A 24,569-nucleotide genomic window follows, 5' to 3' on the forward strand; every position below is an offset into this window, starting at 1 on the left:
ATGAAATAGAGCCTTCGGTGATTAGTGGTTGATTCATTTGACTTGATTTGACTATTCCTAGATTGTGTGACAAAAAAAATGTTTCCGGAACATTGACTTTGAAACGTAAGCTATTGATAGATCATTTTTGGTTGGGGAAAAGAGGAGCTATAACTTCACCATGGACTTCACCAATCAGAGGTTTTGGAAAGGGGACTGAGGAAATGTGCTTTTTGCCTTTTCCTTCCCAGTGATCCTTGCTGTGTTTAAATACTACCTCGAAGCAAGACCTTGACATTTCCTGAAATAGTCTGGCACTAGCCCCAGGCTGTACTGGTTTGCTGAGAAGAACTTGCTTCCTTTCTGTTCTCCCACATTTTTTTCTTTGTAATAGCCCATTTTATTTGCAGATTTGTTACATATGTTTTGTTATTGTTGTTATTATTGGTTTTTGTTGTTTTTACCAAATACAAACTAAAAGCATTAAGATAAAAAGACATTTCAAGAACAGAAACTGTATTTCAGTCGATAGAGAGAGCTTCCCAAGTCAGTCCCTTTCTGCTCCATGTTTTATTCACGGTAGAAACTGTCTAGTGTTTAGTTACTCTTAATTTTGTGAAAATCTGTGTCTCAAAAAATACAAATGAAGCTGGGTGCTAGTAGCTCATGCTACTCAGGAGGCTGAGATCTGATGATTGTGGTTTGAAGCCAGCCCAGGCAGGAAAGACTGTGAGACTCTTATCTCCATTAAACTACCAAAAAAGCCAGAAGTGGAGCTGTGGTTCAAGTGGTAGAGTGCTAGCCTTGAGCAAAAGAAGTTCAGGGATAGTGCCCAGGCTCTGAGATCAAGCTCTAGGACTAACACAACGAAAAAAATGCAAATGGTACCCTCCAAAACAGGGCAAAAGTAAATATGCTAATAATAATCAAGTGATAAAATGAAAATTTTAAGTTTGTTTGAAAACAGCATGACTTTAGAGGAGGTTGTGCAACTCAATGGGAGATGTACCAAGCACCTACAGTACAGCCTGAACTTTGTATTCTGAGTACTCATGGGTTTCCCTTGGAACTATGTATCTCAGATACTTAGGGTCTGGTGTACAGACATTGTTTCACTATTTCTTGGTGCTTCATACTTTCTCTTCTGTCAGTCTGGGCTTAGAAGCACATCTTAAGCTGGGTATTATCTTCCCTGTGAACTTTCAGAGACAACATTGCCAGATTGAAGTGTTTGTCCACTGTTGCCTTCCTTTAGCCCATTAAATTTGTTTCTTTGGAGATCTCTTTGTCTAACAGAATGTATTTGAACATAAACAACCATAAAGTTGCATAAGAACTTTCAATGTGATAACGCTTTCAGAAAAGTTCATTTTAATTAAGCAAGATCCAACAATTCACCAATAACTCTCTGTTTCTGTCTCTCTGTCTCTCTTTCTCTCTTTCTCTCTCATATTAGGGATTGAACTCAGGGCTTTTTGTTTGATATCACCTGAGCTACAACTCTAACACTTGAACCACCTCCAGTACCTTTGCACATTGATTCTTTTTGACCTGTGGTCTTGCTTTATGTCTGGGCCAGCCTGGACTAAATCTTCCTATATGTGAGTGAGAATGAGAGGTGTTTTTCACTGCCCAGCCATTGTGATTTCCCCATAACTGGGATAACAGACCCACACCACAGTGCCCAGCCATTTAGTGAAATGGAGAAGTCTTGCTGATTTCTTTCCATTCAGGTTAGCCTTGATCTCTGCCTCCTAAATAGCAAAGCATACAGGCATAAGCCACCTCATCCAGCTACTTCCTTCATCTCTTTGATTGGCCATTTTTCATTTCTTCTTTCCATGTGGTGCTTGCAAATTGACAGATAAAATTGGGCATGCAGTTTAGGATTTGTTCAGCCAGGAAGGTATTCTTTAAATTTCCAACTAGAATGCAGGAATTTTTCCTGAATAATTTTATGTGTCTGTCTTGAAAGTTTGGCCATTTGTTTTAGACAAAATCTGATCTCACCTAGTCTTCACTTACTTAGTGAAGTATTCTCTTCACTGAATCCACTTAATCTTTTTGTCTTATTTGTCAGAACAGTACAGGCTTTTCAGTTTTGCCATCTCTGTTCTTACCGCAGAGAAAGAAATGTCTTAGACTAGAAACACAGAAAATATCTCCGTGAAAACTGAAGGTTGTTCTCTGTGTTGATGAGAGCAACGGGGTGCTTTCTTACAGTTGGCATATTGATGTTCTATCTTCCTTTTCTGTTCGGCTGAAAAGTAGCATATTAAAGAATTCATTTTAGAAGAATGAGAACGTTTGATTCAGTCTTGTCTGGACTCTCTGAAGTGGTGCTAATTGGCTGAAGACCCAGATAATGCTATTGCCAACACTTGAGTACCGAGTTCCCAACAACTAGCTAGATCTGTGAGCTTGTTCCATTTTCTTGCTGACCTCATTTTCAGCAACTTTGACATGACCTGTCTTTCTTTTGTTTACCCAAAGGACATTGTTTCCTGCTAAGCTGGGCCCTAAATGTTCCAAAGTTAAACTGTTGGATTTTTTTTCTGCTTGAATAGATTATTCCCTAAGACCATTAAACATCATTCAGTGATATGCACATTCAGAGGAAATTTTTACTTATCTTGACCCAAAAGAACAGCCAGTTACAGAAGCAAGGATTCTTGATTAAATCCAACAGACCCAAATGTGAGTGCCTATGGTATTTTTGGAGACCATTTGACTCATCCATTTGTCTTTGGGAAACATAAAACTGAAATTTCCTTGATTTGTTTTGAAAGAAAATGATTAACACGATTAAACAAGGGGTTAGAATTATGGCAAATGAAAGGGTATTCCCATCTCTTACAATTCTATTGTTCCTTGGCAGCTTTTCTCTGCTCTCTACACTTACTCAAACCTAGATGACGCACACACATGATTAGAAAAGGAAATTGCTCTCCAGAGAGAGAGAAAATGTCTTTTCGTGCTATTTGGAGAGTTCTATATTTGTCCAATAAAATGTGGGTCTATATTAAAGGTGTTTGAAGGGTCATGTTGTGTGGAAGAAATGAGCTTTCGATTTAAAATTATGAGGTCTTTGAAAGTCTATTTTTTACAAAGCAATTTATGGGTCTTAAGATTTTAAAAAATCAAACTGATGTGTTCTAAGATTGGAAAAATGCTAGCTCTAAGTGCCTTTTGCTCATAAAAGTTCTGATGTTTAATATCATGTTAGTTGACTATGATTTGAGATAAACCATTTTTCTATCAAGAGAAATTACAGTGAATGAGGAAATGTTAGGTGCTGGAGGCAAAATATTAAAGACTAGTTAGGCCTGAGAGTAATGTGTTTTCATTTTGGTTTGAAACCTTTCATTTCACTCCCGACCCTAGGGGTGGTGATATACCTTCCGGTGATACTCTTTATTACTCTTATTTCCTCTGAGAAACACCTTCAAGTTAATAGAATGCAAATATAAGTCCTCTCCCGTGTAGAGAAGAAGTGTTTTTGAATATGGACATTTGGTTTCATAAAAACTCACTGGCTCTTCTTAAAACAGAGTGAAAATGACAAATATGATAGATGATACCAGAAAGGAAAGGTGTGTGTCTTGTTATTTCAAATAACTAGATTGAAAACCAATCAACGACATTGTTCATATCCTCTGCCTTTGCTGAATCCAAATTAAGACAGTAATATCACCCAAGGCCCCTGCAGGGAGCCCACCAGAGAGCCAGGGTCTACTATTGATTAGCTACCTACCATCTCCGCTTTCCCTCCAGACTCAAACCGTTAAGAGTGTCTCCCGTCTCCTGAAGACACTAGATCAACATGTTTATAGCAGATAGCACCTGTGGAAGAATTTGGAAAGTCACTGACAAGCAGGGTCTATGAACCTCAGTCTTCTTGGTATTTTGTCTCAGTAGCTCTTTGCTGGAGAGCCTGTCCTGTGCTCTATGGAATATTTCACAGCATCCTTAACTTTGACCCACCAGTCGTCACATTTGGGCCCATCTCTAGATCTTTGCCAGTGTTCCTGGCAAGAAGCACTGGATGAAAGTGAGGCTCTGCAGAAAAAGATCTCAGCAAAATTCTGAGCCAGTCAGGATAGAAAAGGGCTGGCACGACTTGGCACAACTTCATCTACCACATTTTGGCTCCTCCATAACAACTGTGGGTTTGGTAACATGGCCAAGGGTTTGGCAGAGTGGAAAGTGAAGGTCTGTGCTGCTTGAGTGGGGCCCAGTGCAAATTGTTAAAGACCTATTGTCTTCACTGTCTAGACAAGAATCCAGTGGCAGGAGAGGCTGTTGGGGGGGGGGGTTGAAATAGCATGTTCTCCCTTTATAAAGAGAAAGAGAAGGAGAGGGAGGAGAGGAAGAAGAAGAGGAGTGGGAGGAGGGAGGGGAAGGAGGAGAATGAAAAAATAGTATGTTCTCTCTATGAAGAGAAGACGGAGTGGGAAGAAGGAAGGAAAGGAAAGAGGGAGGAAGGGAGAGAGAGGAGAGGAAGGAGGGAGGGAGAGAGGAAGGAAAGAAGGAAGGAGGGAAGGAAGGAAGGAGGGAAGGAAGGAAGGAGGGAGGGAAGGAAGGAAGGAAGGAGGGAAGGAAAGGAAGGAAGGAAGGAGATTCCAGAAAAACAAGAGGAAAGCAGTCATATTTCTATCAAATGAGGAAAATAGGTTTCTAACCCTTTTTGCTTGCATGTTCGTACCTATGTCGAGAGTAATGCATTTTTTCACTTATTTTGGATAAAATTGTGATGGTAATCACAACTTACCCTAACTTGTCTTGCTAGTGTGTATCTTAAGAGCGTTTTTCTGTATCCCAATATGTCCATTCAGATTAGCCTCTGCAGGCTGTGGGATGGGTTTCCATGGGTAGTTTCTAAGCGGGAGTGGTACCTCCCACCACTAGGGGGCATTTGGACATGAAAGTTTGAGAGAGGACAGCCATTGTCAAAGGGGCGGACTTGGGCCTGTGTGCACTGAACATCCTAAAGAGAACTAGACATTCCTGCCCAAAGTAAAACTGATCATCCCAAAAGCTGTGTGTACTGCTATTGAGTACCAAGGGTATGTGAGTCTGTTTGTGACCCTTGTGTGGTGGGTAGTTTTCCTGTGTGTCTGACATGAGGCTGTGGTTTCTAGAGTAGGAGTGTCCAGTGTGAAGCCCTCAAAGGCTTTCGATTTATTACATACTGCCCTCCCATGTGGCGGTCACAAATGTTCCTACTGGTGGAGATTATTCATTGGGTGCACGATTTTCCTGCTAGTTCTCGCTTGTCACTTCTTCTTGAGAATTGTGTGAGACTCCCCAGCTTCTTCTCTGGAGTGATCATCCTTTTTGTAGATGTTTTTAGCCACTTTGTGTGTCCACAGAGTTCTCAAATATACAGATCCCAAATCCTTAGTCTCCAAGGGTTAGTCATTTTACCTTGAGCTTAACTTCATGTTCACACCTAAGAAATAGCAATCACAAGACCTACCCAAAAAGTAAAAGGGCTCAAGTGGTAGGATGCCTGCCTAGCAAGCATAAGTCCCCAAGTTCAAATCCAAGTTCCACCAATTTTTTTTTTAATACAAGTATTTTAGGGCTGGACATGGTGTAACGCCAGCTTCTCAAAAAGATTCTTAAGAGGAAGTGGTTCAAGGCCAGCTCAGGCATGTTACCTCAACTTACCTCAAAAACAAGTTAGGACTTAGATATCAGTGGTTCATGCCTGTAATCCCAGCTACACAGGAGGCTGAGATCTGAGGAATGAGGTTCAAAGCCAGTCCTTGTGACTCATCTCAAATTACACAGAAAAAAAAAAAAAAGCTGGAAGTGGAGCTGTAGTTCAAGTTAGTAGAGAAAAAGCTAAAGGACAGTGCTCAGGCTCTGAGTTCAAGCCCCAAACACAAAGCACAAACAAACAATAGGCATCATGGTGCACACCTGTAATACCAACTGCTGTGGAAGCAGATGTAGAAAAATCACAGTCTGATGCTAACCAAGGCCAAGTGTGTGTTACCCTGCATCAAGAATAAACTATAGCCAAAGGACTAGGAGCATAGCTCAAGTACTAGAGTGCTTGCTTAGCAAGCCTGAGGTAGTGAGTTGAGTTCTCAGTACCAGAAAAATAAGTAAAGAAATATGTCTTATCACTTATCACTTCTTCCCATTCCCTGTGCATTTCCTAAAATATGTGCGGTAAGCCGATTTGCCACCCATTCTGACCTTCTCAGATTGCCAGAATTCAGGAGAGAGGGTGTGTGTTGTGACGATTATGCAGCACTGCAGACAGAGTGAGAACCACCCTCTCTGGGCTCCACAGGAACAGGAGGGAGGAGCTCCGGGGCTGACAGAAGCACCCTGTTTCCAAACCAGCACATTATTTGTCTGAATCGAAGTCTGCAGGGCCCATTGCAAGTGCCAGCCTGCAAAAGAAGCCTGGCCCTGCAGCCTCACTTCTGTAGTCAATGCAAACCTGACCTCTGGAGAGTCACTCAGCTTCCAGGAGCCTGGGTATTCTCTATGGATGATGATGATCATGGTGGTGGTGGTGGTGGTGGTAGTGATGATGGTGACAATGTTAGAGAAATTCATTAAATTTGCATTGAACAGCAAGAAAACAAACACCAGTAAATGGGGGTAGGTGGGGGAGGAGGAACTCTCCTAGACTGTCGGTGGGCATATAAACTAGTGCAACAAGTATGGAAATCAGTGTGCAAGTGCCTCAAAAGTCTTAGCAGTAGATCTTCCTTATGACCCCAGCATACCAGTGTGGAACATATATGCATCAAGGAGAGCACCTGCCTGTTCATGTGATTGCAACACTCTTCATAATAGCCAAATGATTGAATCAAATGAGGTACCTAGTCACAGATGAATAAGAAGAAATGGTATGAGCATGTATGTATGTATATGTATATTTACAAATTACATTTAAGTGTTCAGATTCTATTCAGCTACTGGTTCCTTTTCCATTCATTTGCTCCCCCCATCCACTAATACTCCATTCAAAACATTGTTGAGCTTCCTGATAAGTATTTTGTGAAACTGTTAATTATTCAGAGTTGATACCATGGAATTTCACGTCTGCTTATAGTTCTTTAGCCAACTTGGTTATGTATACCTCTACATGTGATTCTAGGGGAGGTTGCATTTTGGGTGTGAGATGCAGTTATGAGAGAAAAACTGCACCTTCTATCTTTCTGGGCCTGGCTTCCCTTGCTCAGGATGATTTTTTTTTCCTAGATCCATCTATTTCCCTACAAATGACATGATTCTATTCTTCCTGATCTGCCACTATTTATGATTTTTTTGCATGTTCCGTGCATTCTCCCATTTCAGCTTTTTTTTTTTTTTTTTGTCAGCCATGGGGCTTGAACTCTGGGCCTGGGCACTGTCCCTCAGCTCTTCAGCTCAAGGCTAGTGCTCTACCACCTGAGCCACAGCACCACTTCTGGTTTTCTGAGTGGCTTATTGGAGATAAGAGTCTCATGGAGTTTCCTGCCCGGGCTGGCTCTGAACTGCAATCCTTAGATCTCAGCCTCTTGAGTAGCTAGGATTACAGGCGTCAGCCACCAATGCCTGGATCATTTCAGCTTCTTAGAAATTATGTCTGTGCTGAACATCAATGGCTCATGCCTGTAATCCTAGACAATTAGGAAGCTGAGATCTGAGGATCATAGTTTGAAGTTAGCCCAGGCAGGAAAGTCTGTAAAACTCTTATTTCCAATTAAACACCAAAAAGAAAAACAAAAACCAGAAATGGACTATGGTTCAAGTGGTAGAGAGCCAGCTCTGAATGAAAAGCTAAGGAATAGCACTCAGTCCCTGAGTTCAAACCCCAGTACCAACACACATACAAAAAAGAACGGTGTTTGGTAATTACTATGACTGCATCTGTTACAGAAACAAGTAAAGCAAGGCTAAGAGGAGTTAAGTAACATGTCGAAGATGACAGAGCTATTGAGTAGCAGAGGCATCTTTAATCTCAGACAGCTAACCCTGGAACTAAGCCAACATCTGTAGAACTCAAGGTTGATCTGGCTTCAAATGAAGGTGTGTTCATAAAACACATAGAAGTTGCTCAATAAAACAATTGCTTCTTTCTCTCCCTGCTTGGGAAACAGGAATGACTTAAGTGAGCACTGTTAGTTTGAGCTGGCAAAAGCAACTTTTAGGGGCTCAGGAGAGGAAAGCTAAGTAGGGAGAGGGGGAGGATTGTAAAACTCTCAGGAATCCTAGGTTTCTTCTCCGCTTTCTCAAAACTTTTTGGTTTTTGTTTGATGTTTTGCTTTAAAAAAAAAAAAAAGGATCATATGTTGTAGCCCAATAGAAACTCAGGATCCTCCTGCCTCCAACATCTAAGTACTGGGATTATAAGCATGTACCACCACACCCGGCTCTCAAAGCTTTTAACAAAATTTTTTTAAAAATTTTGTTTTTACTTCTGCCAATACAGGAGCCTTTATGTTCCCCAGATTCTCTGCTGTGGGGTTGTTTTTAAAGGTGTGACTTCATTCAGATGAAGTTCTGTGGCTCCACCGAGGCTGAATGACTTGGACAGGGGCCCAGGTGGAGCTACCTGCCTGAAGTCTGTAATGGCCCAAGCTGGTTTCAGGGGCTATCTGTTGAAGACCTGAGTGTCCTCACCCACCTTCCTTCCCAGCGGGAGATGGACAGATGCCCCCCTCCTCCCAGGCCTGGCAGAATGGAGGCCCTTGGGTCATTCTCTGGGGCTGTTGCCAGTGCAGAGAGAGTCTTTCCACAAAGAAGAATGCAGTACACACCTTTGGCGGGGAGGGGTCAGCGGGTCAGCAGGCGGCTCTTTCCTTTGACCTCTGACTTTGCCATGTGGAACCTGTTCCAGGCCTGCCTCCACTGGCTCTTGGTTGGCTTTGGGGCAGTAGAACACGGGAGTTTTCTCCCTAAGCAAAAATCAAAGCCCACACGGGAAAACTTCATCCCAGAGGAATGGCCATTGAGGGTTGGTTGGTTGGTTTGGGCTCATTTGTATACCTACTATGTGTCAGGCACTGTCTAGGCACTGGGGTTGAGGTAAAAACAAGTAAAGCCTTCCACATTGAACCCGTCAAGAGAGGAGGGTAAAGACTAATAGCTTAGATCGTAAGTCTATGATCAAATAATTCCAGATTACCTTTTTATTTGTATTTGTGGTAATAAAGTCTTTCTTTTTGGTGCTTGGGATCAAACCCAGGACCTGATACAGACTAAGTCAATGCCCGACCACTTGAACCACGCTTCCCTCAGTCCAGCAGCTAGCCAGGCTTTGTCCTATGTGTTTTAAGAATATTAAAGCCAATTCTGCAGTTGTAACTGTGGCTCAGGTGTGGAGGGGATGGGCTGAGTGATTACCCACCGCCGTTCTTAGCAGGTGGCCTTTAGTCTACAGCATGACAGGCAAGAGCCTGTTGGTTGTAGAAATTAGTAGGTTCATGGGAAGCTCAGGAATGAGGGACAATCAGTACCCACTTGGTGTACAGCGAATGTGGAGGGCATGGTGAAGGATTATATGGGAAGAAATGAATGAGTTCGTTCAGTAGCCAGCTTCTGCCAAAGCATCCATGCTCTTGAAGGCTGGGAAGTCCCGCTGGTAGGCTTGCTTCAGTCATTCATCACTTCCATGTTTCTGCAGTAGGTGGAGATAGGACCACAGAGAGCCCCCATTCATAGGGGACCAGAGAGGTGCGGAGAATATCTTTCACATCCTGAATTGCCAGCAGGCACCAGGCACATACTTATTTCTCTCTACCCTTTTCTTGCCTATGCTGCTTCCTGTAAGATCTGAGTTTATGAGCAGAAGACACACTTTGTCCATTCACCACTGCGTGCACAAAACCTAAAAGAATGTCAGGTGCATGTTAGCTACTCAATAAACCGGTGTTGTATGAAGAGATAATCACATTTAACCCAAGGTGCAAAAATCCCCTACTTGTGAATGCATTGAAGATCTGAAAGGCTCACCAACTAAACCCAGGTACCACAGCTGGTGAGCACAGAGCCGCAGTGGCTATCAATCTGCCTCAGGGCTCTTCCCCCTCCACCAGTCCTCCTCCAGGCTGCCCCACCCAGTATATCTGATCCTAGGAGGTCCCCTGGCCTCTGCTGGGAGGAGAGTATTGTGGTTACACAGAGCTCTTTCTTTCTTAGGAGTGGAAGTCTCTAAATCTCAGGCTGGCCTGGTGACTAAGGAGTCTAATTTCCTCATCTCTTGGAGAAGCAACCAGGCCCTGCCTTCCCTCTTGCCCTACCCAACATCAAGTTCTGGTTTTGTTTGTCTCCTGGCAGTCTCTTATCTTGCTGTCATCCCATTTCCTCCACACATGCTCCGGTTCCCGGTTCAGTGTCAGGTATCTAGATAGCCACAATGACAATCTTCTATACAGAAAATGCGTCCTGCCTGCCAGCTACCTGCCAAGCACTTCTGTAAGCATTGGGGGACAGACACGTACAAGAATGCATTGTCCCTGCCCTTACGTGGGTGACAGTCTGCTCAGAATACAGACAGGTTAGAAGTGGACGAGTAAGGCATTTAGAGAGCCATGTGTTAGTGAGGGGATAAACAAGGAAGACAGCCACGTGATTTTGTGCAAGAGGCTGAAACACTTTTTTTCTGTCAGGAGCCAGAGAATGAATCTATTAGTCTTCATGGACTGTAGGATTGAGACACTGTTTGTAACAACTATTTGACTTTGGTTTTATACTACAAAAGCAGTTGTAGAAAATAGATAAAAGAATGGGCTGAGTTTGAGGGTGTACACCTGTAATCCTAGTACTTGGGAAGCAGCGGTTGGAGGATTAAGAGTTCAAGGACAGCTTTCTTGTATCAGGGAAAAGGCAGGGGGGAAACATGGCCATGTGACAATAAAACTTTATTGCACAAGCAGTAGGTTGATAGGATCCAGGGGCTGGGGTTTGCTGGTTTTGGATTGGATAACCAAGCAGATCCTTTCAACAGACACCTGTGAATGAAGTGGTTACGGAGCAAAAACCCCCTACTTGTGAATCCACCGAAGATCTGAAAGGCTCACCAACTACATCCACCGCTGGTGAGCACAGAGCTGATTCTGTAGACCTCATCTGCCAGTGGTTTTCAACATGTGGTCTCCATACCCATATCTATATCATTGGGGAACTTGTTACGAAACACAGATCCTCAGGCTTTGCTCTAGTCCTGTGAGCCAGAACTCTGAGGTGGGACCCTGTTGTCTGTTCCACATAGCCTTTGAGTGCTCTGGATGCATGCCAAAGTCTGAGAACCACTCTGAGGTAAAAGCAGTGCCAGAGATCTATGGAGCTGTATCCTGGCCAGCTCCAATTAGCCAGATAACACTACCTTTGACACCCTGAGCTTTGGTTTTTCTAGCTGTAAAATCAAAAATCTTATGTTCAGAATAAGTGGATTGATGTCTCTGACGTGCCACATGAATGCTGACCCATAGTAGGTCCTCACAGAATGGTAGCTGCTGTCATTATCATTGACATTATTTGGGTCTTGAAGATATACAAGCAGGTTCACAGGTAGGGGATGAGAGACAAATGCCATTGTTGCCAGCTCTTAGGCACTGGATCTCTCTTATGCCCCACTTCTTAAAGGACAACTCAAGATACTTTAAACATCTATCACGAGTGCTGTTGCTGCTACTTCCTTGCTCTGTTGTCCGTGCTCCAAGACTCCCCATTGCTGGGCTGGAGCCACTCTGCCAGGTGCTTGTAGACTGTTGACAGTCTGGTCTTTCTATGTGAGAAGCTATTTGTGCCAGGAGGGCCAGAGGCTGACAGATGTTGGGGGTATGCACGGAGAGAAGAATGACAAAGTGGTTCATCTTGCAACAGCCCATTGAGTGTTTTCTGGGGAGGGAAGGCACCATCTAATAGCCTCACTAAAAGCCCCATAAAAGCCATCATTAGACTCACCCACCATTTGTAGAAGAATGTCTTCATCTCATTACCCCACTGGCACATGCTGAGCTCAGAATGGAATTTCATGATGGAGGCAAGAGGCATGCCTACAGAACCAGGTTCTGTATCCCCAAAGCTGCAGCTACTAGTATGAGCTCCACTGTCCCTGGTCCCCAATATGTTCTGGGTAACATGAGCAATGAGAGGGAAGGAGACAAGAATTGGGCAAGAGAAGGCCTCCCCTCCCCCTCCCCCAAGGCAATCTCCCTCAGAGTTCTCAGGAATACCAGTCACATGAACACGGCTGTGTTTCTCTTGGCTTCAGAAATGCTCTGATGTCATCGGATGGTAATGAGAACTATGTACAGCTTTCAATAAAATAGCCTGTGAATAAACTTGTTTTCAACAGAGCTGTCAGAGATGGGGCTTGAACCTGGGTTCTCAGGCTATAGGGCTTCTGTCAGATAAAATCAGAAGCAGTGTGGCTAGATTTCCACCAGCTGGGACTTGTCAAGGCTCAGGTGTAGAATGTGAGGCCCTGAGAAGCCAAAACTTGTTTCTAAAGACAGGAAGGAGACCTGCTATTGGAGTTCCCTGCTCTCCAGACAGATGGCTCCAGCCTTCTCACATTAAATGCATTCTGGGATTTAAAGGGGAGGAGACTTTGCACTTGGACTTCCTGTGTGAAATCACAGCTGCACACCATCTCTGCGATGAGCAGTCTAGACTGGAGGCTGGACCTTGAGAGGTGATTTATTCTCAAGGTGATCCCCTCTGCATTGGAACTCCTGTGATCTTTGGAGTCATTTTATGGGATGGTTGAATGCCTCCACCATCAAATTAACAAATAGCTTTCTTCCTCCAGCTCTCTTACCCATCTGTCTGTCCAACCATCCATCCCATCCGTTTGAGTATTCAGACATTTATTCAGTCAGTAGTGATCTATTAAGGATTCATTATGTATAGGCCATTAGTCTAGGTATGGCTTCAGGGTGACTGTCTTCCAGGTACAGTGGAACCCAGAACTCCCAAACCAGTCTTTCCTATTTTACCTTGTATGGTGTGTTCCATTGAGACTTTACAGGCAGATAGAAAATGTCCATCCAGACCCCAGGCTTTGTGTTGCTCTTCTGTGGCTTTTGTCTTTTAAGTAATTGTCCCTCTAGGCGGGAGCCATGAGCCTTGGGCTTTGATATTAACTGGCTCTGTGTTCAAATCCCAACTGCGCTATTCTGTAGTATTGATCAAGTTAATTTACCTCTGAGAGCTTTCACTTCATCATCTGAAAAGCCTTACACAACTATAGTATCATTGTAAGGATTCAAGGCGACAGTGCCTGAGGAACTGATGTTTGAATCTGATGGTGGTTTTTATTATTTTTTTTAATTGGAAACAAGCCAGGCATGGAAATACATGATTATAATGCTAGCTATTAAGGAGACAAAGGCAAGAGGATTCCAAATATAAGCCTAACCTAGGCAAGTGAAACTCTGTCCCAGAAGCAAAATAAAACAAAAGGACTGAGTGCATGCGTCAAGTGGTAGAGTACTTCCCCAATATGCCCAAGGCCTTGGGTTCAATCCCCAGCAACACATACACACACAAACACACAGAATGAAAATCACCCAAATATTCATCACCAGGTAAATGGATTAACAAGTTGTGTTGCATTTATATAGTAAACTACTATTCTGCAATAAAAGGAAATGAACTATTGACATATGCCAAGATCTCAAAGCACTATGTTGCATGAAAGAATGGATAAGACCAAGACAGCATATACTATATGATTCTGTTTATATAGAACTGTAGAAGATGCACACCAACTAGCAGTGACAGAAGGCAGACAGACCAGTGATTACTGACAGAGAAGAAAGCTTCTGAGGGCCTCGTGAATGCTCAGAGTCTTGATTATGCTGAGACATTCACGGATGTGCACAGACGTCATCACATATCAAATTGTGTGCATCCTGTACATATGTGTGGTTTATTATATGTCATATGCACCGGTGAAGTGAATGAATGCATGAAGTTGGTCTTCAACAAACAGGAAGGCAGAGGCCTCAGGAAGAGGAAACTGAGCCTTTTAGCCAAGAACTATCAGAATGAACTGCTTTGTATTAATTATACACAATCAAAAGGAGATTTAGGGCAGAAATCCATCAACATCAAGATGGATGGTACTAGAAAATCACTTCTGCTAGCTGACTACTTTCATCATGGCTGCAGATTTCCTGGGGGTAGTGTCTAATCCTTATTTGGCCTTCAGCTACCACTGATGCTGGTTGTTGTTGCTACTGTGGTTTGGAAGATCAATTAAGACTCAGCAATTAGATCTGGCTAAGCGAAGATAATTATTCCAGCTGTCTCTGATCGTGCATTTCTCATCCAGAAACATCCATTGATAGGCTGGTTATTAGCTTGAAACAAGTTCAAGACTGTTAGACGTAGTTGTACATCTGTGCACTGATCAAAGATGCCTGGCCAATGGAGCAATTGGAGGTAGATATTTACCTGTGCTCTGATGCCTCCTTGAAGGGCTATACTTTCTTTGACAGATGTCATCTTGCAGCTTACCTGGCTATAATTGTTTCAGGGTTCTCTCTGCTTAGGCTTTTTCGGTGTGCGTGTGCGTGCGTGCATGCGTGCGTGCGTGCGTGTGTGTGTGTGTGTGTGTGTGTGTGTGTGCTGGTACTGGAGCTTGAACTCAGGGCCTAGGTTCTGTCCCTTAGCTTTATTGCCCCAAATTGGTATTCTACCACTTGAGTCACACCTCCACTTCCAGCTTTTTTTGTGTGTGGTTAATTGGAGAGGAGAGTCTCATGGACTTTTCTGCCTGGGCTGGCTTTGAACCTTGATCCTCAGATCTCAGGCTCTTAAGTAGCTAGGATTTCATCCTTTTCCCTTGTTATCTTATTTCATACAAAGGCTTCCCATTTCCTCAGGTCCTTTGTTTGATGGAAAACTGTAGAAGGTATTTGTATTCTCAGCATGATTAGCTATTGATCTGTCCTTAAATCCAACCACAGAAAGTGCTTTGCCGCCTGTTCTGGCCTGAGACTGGGTAAGTTCTATAGACCAGCAGTTCAACCTCTCACAGGTGAAGGCAAATGTGCTACTTTCACAGTGATGGAGGACTCTGAACTTGGTTCTGAACTTGACAGTGAGCTTTATGTATCCGTATGCTCTCCTGGAGATTGGGACCTCCAAGATCAGTGTACTAGGGACCAAAGAGGGCATTTTGACACATCCTCATAAGGAAAGAGACAAGGGAAAGGATGATCCCTGGTGGAAAGGCAGACCAGGGTGGACCTGCTTCCCTAAGCCTCTTAGATGACAGTGTTTGTCCTTTGTACTTCCTGCACCTCCCACCAGGCCCTACTAACCAATTCCTGGTTATACTGGGAAATAAAGTTTTCCTTGCATGAATTTGGGGGCACATTCAAACCATAGACCCTAGGCTTCCTCCAGCCGCAAAATCTTTGTACTTGCTGTACTTAACACCTTCCTTCCACAATTGATTGTGTATGTGTGTGTGTGTGTGTGTGTGCATGTGTATACATGTGCACTCATGCGCCAGTACTAAGGTTTGAATTTAGGGCCTGGATGCTGTCCCTTAGCTCTTTTGTTGCTCAAGACTAATGCTCTACCACTTGACTCACAGCCCCATTTCTAGCTTTTTGTTGGTTAATAGGAGAAAAGGATCTCATAGACTTTCCTGCCTGGGTTGGCTTCCAACCACAGTCCTCAGACTGCAGCCTCCTGAATAGCCACAATTATAGGCGTGAACCACTGGTACCCAGCTTGAATGCTTAACAAGTACCCCGGTACTCAGTATTTGGTCTTCTAAAACGGCAGTGATCTTATGTGGTGCACTTTTCTTAGATGATTGTTAAACATTCTTACAATGGCTTTTTTTTCTCGCGTCTTGGGAGAAAAGTGTGCTTGAGCCACCTCACTTGATTTTGAGGTCATATGTGCTCAAGCTCACATCAGTTATGGTCTGAGATAGCCTCTTTTTAAGACGAAATCGTATCATTGTGATAACATTTGAAAATTACTTCCTTTGTGTTGTTTGCTCCCTTCCTTTGTAAGAATTGATCCTGAAACATTCTGTTTTTGTGGTTCTGTGTCCCCTCCCCCCATCTCCCAAAAAATGTAGGAGTAAAGATTCTTTTTTCTTTTATCTATTTCCCGCTAGCATCCCAAAAGGGTTTAGGAGCACTTTTTAGTAGAGTTAATTGCAAGGAGGGTAGAAAATGCTGTAAGGGTCCCCAGAGAAAGGACAAGCTTCCAGCAGGAAACAGGGACTAAAGCGGCTCTGTAACATCTGGGCACTGTGTTGGCCCAGCACACAGAGAAGGTTCTGGGCTTTGGATGCTGAGTGTGGTAAGCATGAGCATTAAGACGAGACATGGGATCTCTGGGATGCTGCAGGCTGCCCTCCCTCTGTGCAGCCGTTGATTCTGAGCTCTCTTGGCTGGGCTGGTTAGTTTCTGCATTGAGTTGCTTCTCTTACATTGAGCAATCAGTAACCTGGTAATGAGCTGGGCTGAAGTGTGCTATAATGAAGATTCTGTGGTCTGTAAAATGTAGTCAATGGCCCAAGACTGAAAATCAGAAGTGCTAAGTGGCCAACTTGTGGATGATGATTTATCCCACTGGTCTCTGCAGAAACCCAGTAGGAAGGACTGGGTACTGGTTGCATCTGCTGGGTGCAAGCTCTGCTGGAGGACCGGTGTCCTCCCCACGCGCCTCTGTTGTCACTTGCCTATCCAAGCGCTTGAATGTCAGGGCGGATGTATGGTCTGACTCATGCCTTTCCCCTTGATTTGCAACATAATCTCAGAGATGTGTTACCAAAGAGCATTTGGTTCTAACATGTAATAAAACTCACCCTCAAGTTGTCAAAGGGGTGGAGGAAGCTTGTTGCCAGAGTCTGGAGGAGGGAGGGATGGGGAACTGTTGTTGGAGGGGTGCAGTGTTGCAGTGTGGGAGGATGAGAAGGTTCTGGAGATGAATGATGGTGATGGTTGTGCAGACATGTGAAGGCATTTCATGCTCCTGCACCCCACACTCAAAAATGGCTAAAATGACCAGGTGCCAAGGGCTCATGCCTGTAATCTTAGCTACTCAGGAGGCTGAAATCTGAGGATCATGGTTCAAAGCCAGCCCAGGCAGGAAAGTCCATGAGACTCTTATCTCTGGTAAACCACTCAGGAAACCAGAAGTGGCGCTGTGGCTCAAGTGGTAGAGCACTAGCCTTGAGCTGAAGAGCTGAGGGACAGCACCCAGGCCCAGGGTTCAAGCCCCATGGCCAACCCCTCCCCCCGAAAAAAAGGCTAAAATGGTAAGCCAAATGTTCTGAGTATTTAACCACTAAGTAAAAAAAAAAATATGTAACAGATGATAATATAGCAGGTGCTTGTAGTGCACACCTGTTATCCTGGCTACTCAAAAGACTGAGATCTAAGGATCCTGGTTCAAAACCAGCCTGGTCAGAAAAGTCAGTGAGATTATCTTCCATTTAATCACTCAAGTGCTGGAAGCAGAGGTGTGGCTCATGTGGTGGAGAGCTAGCCTTGAGTGGAAACATCAAGTTGAGAATGTGAGGCCCTGAGTTCAAGCCTCACCACCAGTACAAAATAATAATAACAATAACAACAACAACAACAATAATAAGTAACTGAAATAGTTTTTCTAAAATCATCATGGCCTCTGTTGGAAAAAGAACCTGGACAGATTAACTTCACTCCCATAGACCCCAGGGAGAATATCGGCCAAATGTGAGTTGGCTTATCTGGCCCCCACTGTGTGATGTATTCAAAGTGTATACATTGCCAGATAGAGTCCTTGATCTCCCCCTTCTTTGGAGTTCCCACAGATGCCCTCCATGATCCATACAGTTCCCATCCCAACACATGGCTTTCATGACGAAGACTCTAAGGTAGGCGTTAGTACCCCGCGGATTTAGTAGGAATTGAAGCTTGAAGAAAGAATCCTAGATATCCTGTTCTTTGACTCCTTGAAAGGTGGAATCAACAGCAGAAACTGAAATCACACAGAAAGATGCCATGTCACATGTTCCTAAGGAAAAGATGTAATGTTCTGCTCGCATGGTCCAAGTGGTAGGGCACCAGCCTAGGAAACACAAGGCTCTGAGGTCAAATCCCAGTACCACCAAAAAAAAGGAAGGCTTCTGTTAAGGGCCAAGGTGATCTTTAAAATCTGTCCTTTCCTAGGGATATTAGCAGATTTGAGTGCTGTCTGTGTGCCTGGGAGTATTGTGTCTGACTGAGGTGGACAGTTGTGGCCTAGAACAGTGTGTTGCCTAGTGTCTCTCCACAGCCCTCAGGCATGTTGGTGGCTGGCAAGTGATGGAATGTGGACTTATTAGTTTGATTGAAATTCTTTTGGGAAGTATTCGGGTTTGAACCTGAAACTTTATACTTGCTCATGGCTGGCCATCCTACCCCTTGAACCACACCTTCAGCCTAGCTTCTTGCTGACTAATTGAAGATGGAGTATAGTAGACTTTTCTATCTAGACCAGCCTCAAACCATGGTCCTCTGGATCTCAGTCTCCTCAATAGCAAGGATCACAGGCATGAGTCACTGGCTCAGGGCTCCTGATTGAACTCCTGCAGTTTTTGTCTGTGGCTCTGACCGTTTGCTTTGTAATCATTTGTCTGCTGTGTTGAGGAGCAGTGTCCTAGAGTAGAACAGCCTTTAACCTAGAGGTTGTTTCCTGTTCAGCAAAGCCTAGCTTCTTGCCTTGCACATGGCCGACTTCTGGATGCCTGGCCTTTTTTGTATACCTGTGCACTGCTGGGGTCTCGTTATTTATTTATTTACTTACTTACTTACTTACTTATTTTGTCGGTCATGGGGCCTGAACTTTGGGCCTGGGTGCTGTCGTTCAGCTCTTCAACTCAAGGCTAGCTGTCTACCGTTTGAGCCACAGTGCCACTTCCGGCTTTTTCTGCTTCTGTGGTGCTGAGGAATCAAACCCAGGGCCTCATGCATACAAGGCAAGCACTCTACCACTGAGCCACCTTCCCAGCACCTGAGGAGGTGGGGCGGGGGGAGGTCGGGTCTCTTTATTATCAGGACTTCTGTCTCTGAGATCAGACCTAACCTAATGATACTCCTTAAAGACTGGTTCTCCAAGCAGAGCCCCACCTGGCCCTAGCCACTGCCCAGCCAGCCCTTCTCTGAGCCTCCCCGCTCTGCCTGCAGGCCGGCAGTACTGTCCCTGTTGTACAGATGGGGAGAGGGGTGCTGCAGGCCATGAACTGACTAGCCAGGGCTGCATGCATAGATGGTATCTGTTGCATCTGGGGTTCAAACCTAAACAGCTCCAGTCCAGAACTGCGCCCTGTGACTCTGTAGGAGGCTGCGGCCTTTCCAAGCAAGGAATCTTAAAGGGGGCAGAGGTGCAACCATGTAGACCTTGGGCAGATAAGGGTGAGGAAATCTTTTGGTTAATGGCCGCTTTCCTTTTCCTCTACCCAAAGCTTTCAAACTCTCAGCACTTCTTCCTCTCTGCAACCTCTTCTTAAAGTCAAAATAAAATAAATAACTGCCAGATAATAATGCTCCACACTAAATGGAAACTATTTTCTAAGTAAACGTTGAGGTTTAGTATTATAAATAAAAAGAAATCAGGACAGGCTGGAGAGAAGAGCCCGGACACCCCCACCCCCACCCTCACCCCTATCCCCACCCCCCCCCCGAGCCAGTCCACTGAGGAGCTCACATGGGCTTTGACTTAAGGCACCTGCTTAGGACATAATGTGATTGTTTTCTTTCCTGTGTTTGAGCAATGGTAACTTCTAAGTCAGTCTCTGGCTTACCGATGTTTGTGTGTCTTCCTCTTGAAGAAATATTGCATCTGTAACAACCTTAGCATCCCTTCCACCGTCTCCCACTCATTTTGGAGAAAAAGCAAGTACGTTGGATAGAATGGGGTTTTTTTTCCCGTTATTTTATTTCCTTACTGTATGTGTTTGTCTCCATGGTTGGATGTCACCCAGAGAGGCCCAGGCTGGAACACAGCATGTTGTCCAGGCAGACCCCTCTGGGCGCAGTCCCTGGTGGTCAGGTTCCATGGGGAAGAGGCACACAGCCACACCCCACACAGCCCAGAGTCACCACTACTCTGTGCTTTGAAGAAACACACATTAGAGGCTTATGGATTCTGGCAGACATTTTGTTGGGACATGGTGAGGGTGATTTTGGCATTGGAGGATGTTTATTGACATCCCCAGCCTCCACCCACTAAGTGATAATCCAGTCCCCTCCCCCAGCTGTCATAACCAGAAATTGCCAGATATCCTGAGAGGGCTAGAGAGCATGGGAAAAGCAAGACAGCCAGGGAAGTCCTAGCTACAGAGGTAACAGTTTAGCAAAGACTAGAAGAAGTGAGGGTAGGTCCTGTGGAGGTACTTGACAGATGAACATGCCAAACAAAGGGAATGGCTTGTGCAAAGGCCCTGAGGTAGAAGCATTGAAAAGGCCATCTTGAGCTGGAGACTTGAACAAAAGGAATGTGGTAAGGCTGGGGGTCAGCCAGCATCAGGAAAGGGTCAAGATGCCACCATGAGGATGTTGGCCTTGAAAGAGGGGGAGTGGAAGAGGGCTTGACAGAGTAATGACTGCACCGGCGCTTAATCTTCAAACTTGTGCTGCACAGAGCCTCAACCACAGTGGCACAAGAGTGGACACAGAGACGAGAAGTAGCTGGGGCAGAAGTGTGAGTGGGTACTTAGGCTAGGATGGACTGGTAGGTTATGTTCTGGACTCTGGTTATGTTCCAAGCCTTTCCTCTGACAAGATTGGCTGCTGCATTAGGCATCCGGGTGAGCAGAAGAAAGGGGAAAGATCGGTCTCTGGAAATGCCCACAGTGAGCTTTCCCTTCCCCTGCTGATTGCAGCCCTGTGGGAGGGGAAGCATGCAGAGACATTAAACCAAGCAACTGGGTATTACAGCGCCTTTCCGAAATTACTTCCTGAGTAAAGCAATTAAAGTTACAGCCTGAGTCTCCAGGAGAGACGAGAAAGGTGGTGGATGTCTCCTTAGATTCCACGGAACAGCTCTTCTCTCCCATTCCTGCTTAATGAAACTCGGACAGGTGCTGGCCCAGGCCCAGACCCACTGCAGCAAGGAGCGGGTATTCAAGGCTGCGTCTTGATGGGGCCTTTGTTTCCCCCCTGAAGTGCTGGTCCACATCACAGCTCCGCGCCAGGGGTCTCCCCTGTTCCCCTTGAAGAAGCACATCAGTCTTCCCTTCAAACCTGGATTCTTCTTTTTCCTGGCATATTGTGAGTTGTTTTTAAATCCAGACGACTGTGGTACATGCTAATGTTTAATGGCTGTCACAACGGCATCTTTTAGGAATTGCATTCATTTCCTAGAGAATGCAAATAAAGAAGTCATTTATTTCTGGGGAAGGGGGGACAAGGGAGAAGTTTAGAGGTGGGCAATCCAGAGTATGCATGGTAGTTCCATGGTATTATTTTAAAAGTCTAGGCACTTAACTTTGTGTTGTACCGTTCTTAACCCATTAATTCCATCATTGAGGTTGCTTCATGATACAGAGTGGCTGTTGGCGCTCCAGCCATTCTGTTTACCTTTCAGACAGAAAGCAGGAAGGAGGCAGAACAGGCAGAAGGGACTGTTGCCAGCTTTCCTGGCCCCCTTGAAAAGCATTCTCCCTCGGCTCACACCCATCACACATGGTTGGACAGCATGTATTCACATGACCACATTTTGCTCCTGGGGAGGGGTGCTTGGGCATATTGATGCATTCATAAAGCCACAGTATTCTTTTTTGGGGGGGGAGGTCAGTCATGGGGCTTGAACTCTGGTCTTGGGCACTGTCCCCCAGCTCTTCAGCTCAAGGTGCACACTCTACCTCTTGAGCCACAGCACCACTTCTGGTTTTCTGAGTGGCTTATTGGAGCTAAGTATCTCACGGACTTTTCTGCCCAGTCTGGCTTTGAACTGTGGTTCTTAGATCTCAGCCTCTTGAGTAGCTAGGATTACAGGCGTGAGCCACTGGCGCCCGGCAAGCCACAGTATTCTTGTTGAAGAAGAAAAAGACATGGATTTTTCTCTTGCTTTCTCTCTCTCTCCCTCTCTCTGTATCTCTCTCTGTCTCTGTCTCTCTGTGTCTGTCTCTGTCTCTCTCTCTGCCCATCTAGCTACTGGTCTTTCTTTCTTAACAAAAACCAAGAATCCACTAAGAACAGAGGGGCAATGGGGGAGGAAGGAAGGCAGTTACAGTTCACCTCTGTGATATTCAATCCATCAAGTATAAAGCACACCTGGCTCTTGGGTACCACAGGGTGTGTGAGAGTGAAATATTGCATAGAAAACCACTTCCAGCCTGGGAGCCACTCAGTAAATACATGGTTCATGACCCTTTTCTTCATGTAGTGGGTAGTCATGGCTGCCGAGATCAGCCCAGGGCGTCGGACAGTGTCTGTTGGGTGCCTGCTGCAAGGAGAAAAGCTTTGCTCTTTGAACTCTCATTGGTGGCCTGGGTCAGTGGAATGTGTCTAACTGTCTAATTGTGGGAGGAGACACCCAAACAGGTAGGTAGGGGCCTTCCTTTGAATTTCCTAGATTTCTTGGGAAACGTGGTAAGCCCATCATACTTTCTGAGATGAAAATAGTTGGCTAGCTGAAAAACTCTCCAAAGTGGATGTCTGTGGACCCAAGCAGCACCCTAAGAATGGCTACACATGCCAATCAGGGGGCTCCATCCCCGGCCGATGGGATTGGAAATCTGTGTTGTAACAAGCCTTCCAGGGAATGCTACTCCAAGCTAAAGGGGACAACCACTGCACAAACGGATGTGCTTCTCACAGTTCTTATTGTATTTGGGGGTAAGGGAAGTGGTATCAAGGCCTGGGTGCTGTCTCTGAGCAATTTAGTAGCTCAAGGCTGGCACCCTACCACTTGAGCCACAGCTCCATTTCTAGCTTTTTGGTGGTTCATTTAGAGATCAGAGTCTCACGGACTTTCCTGCCCAGGTTGCCTTCCAACCACGATCCTCAGATCTCAGCCTCTTGAGTAGCGAGGATTATAGGCGTGAGCCGTCAGCACCCGGCTCACACACTTTTTGACAGCCTGCCTTTCTGCCACAAGCAGTCAGTAGCTGGCTACCTCCCTCCCCTTGCCCAGGCAGACACGCTGTCAGACCTGCACCTCCTCCTTGCAGGCACAGAGTCTCTAGCAGGGTGAGGCCGTGCTTCGGAGAGTGTTTGCACACCGACTGGAGTTCTGACAATCTGACATGGACTGAAGTCCTTCCAAGCCGCCCTGTTAGGGAACAACCCCTTCAATAAAGGCCTACGGCTATTTCATGTTCATAAGCCAGTTTATTGTGTTCTAAATAACACAGTAAATTGTTCGGGGACGTGTACCCAGTCAGACTTCACCCAGGGCAGAATCACAGCCTTTACTTGGGAACAGCCTAGTGGAGCAAAGCTTCTAGCACCTTCTGTGGAGGAGCATGCCTGTGGCCCTCCCGCATCTGGGCTCATGGGACTGGGAAACGCTGGAGCGGCGGGTCTCCCTCACTCCCTTCTGTTTCTTGCCCTCTTGATTCAGTGACAAGCGTGGGAAATCCCCCGGGAGATGTTAAAGCTCTGACATTAAGAGTAAAGGGCTTAGACTGGCTCCACTGGGGCCTGGAAGCCATTCATGTGGAGCTAACTCACCCTTCTTCCTCAGCACAAGCGCCTGTCAGCGACGAGAGGGTGCTCTGTGATACAAGCAGATGCTTGAGCATGGGGGCATCCCAGGAAGAGAGTTCTTAAGTCATCCATTAAATGATGAGTTCCCTTAGAAGCAAATATTGGAGCGCATTCTTCACTGGAGGAATGAGTGGTGAAGACTAGGTAGAAATACGTTTCAGGTGGTGATCAGTAGGCTTGACTTCTGCTCAGGATAGAGAGACCTGCGCTGCGAGGAAGTGATCACTGCCTCTGTGGAGAGTCCAAGAATTTGGGCTTGGGGATGGAGCTCAGAATACTGTTAGAGTTTGAATTGGAAATAGCATCCCCACTCCCGCAATGGCCAGTGTGCATCACGGTGGATGGGTGGTTGGACTCTTAGGAGGTGGAGCCTAATGGAGGAAGTGAGGTCATGAGGTGGGGAGGGGGTGGGTCCTTGAGGGAGATATTGGCAATCCAGAGTCTCTCTCTCCTTCCTCTTCTTCTCTCCATCTCTGTCTCCCTCCCTCCCTCTCTCCTTCCCTCCTCTCTTATCCCTCCCTTCCCCCCATTTCTCTCTGTGTCTGCCTTCTGGGCCACCAAGAGGTGAGCAGCTTTGCTCTACCACCTGATCCTTGCCTCTGTGATGTCGAGCCTTGTTACAAGCCCCAAATGACAGAGCCAAGAAACCATGCACTCGGAACCTGGGCAGCCATCTATCAACATCAGTCTTTCCTCCTTTTCAGTGGTTTGTCTCAGGGTTGTTTGTCCCAGCATCCGGGCACTCACATTTCTACGCATCCATCGCCAGTTCTGTACCTGAGCCAGCTCTACCATTGCTGACGTGTCATGTTAGAATCCCCCTGCCCTCCAGTGTTGGGATGCGTGCAACTTCTTCTGTCCCATCAATGGATATGGACCCAGCCCAAGAAGGGCTAACTCCAGACCACTGAGAGAACCGAG

At 45.4% G+C, this 24,569-nt stretch overlaps 1 protein-coding gene across 1 annotated transcript in view; it reads left to right on the plus strand.

The window, feature by feature from the left end:
* The window catches only part of Prickle2 (prickle homolog 2 (Drosophila)), a 305,296-nt gene that overhangs the window by 235,208 nt on the left and 45,519 nt on the right, over positions 1–24,569 (plus strand). The gene's annotated exons all lie outside the window — the stretch shown is intronic.

The sequence above is a fragment of the Dipodomys ordii genome, unplaced genomic scaffold (assembly GCF_000151885.1).
Source record: "Dipodomys ordii isolate 6190 unplaced genomic scaffold, Dord_2.0 Scaffold12, whole genome shotgun sequence".
Taxonomy (NCBI): Eukaryota; Metazoa; Chordata; class Mammalia; order Rodentia; family Heteromyidae; genus Dipodomys; species Dipodomys ordii.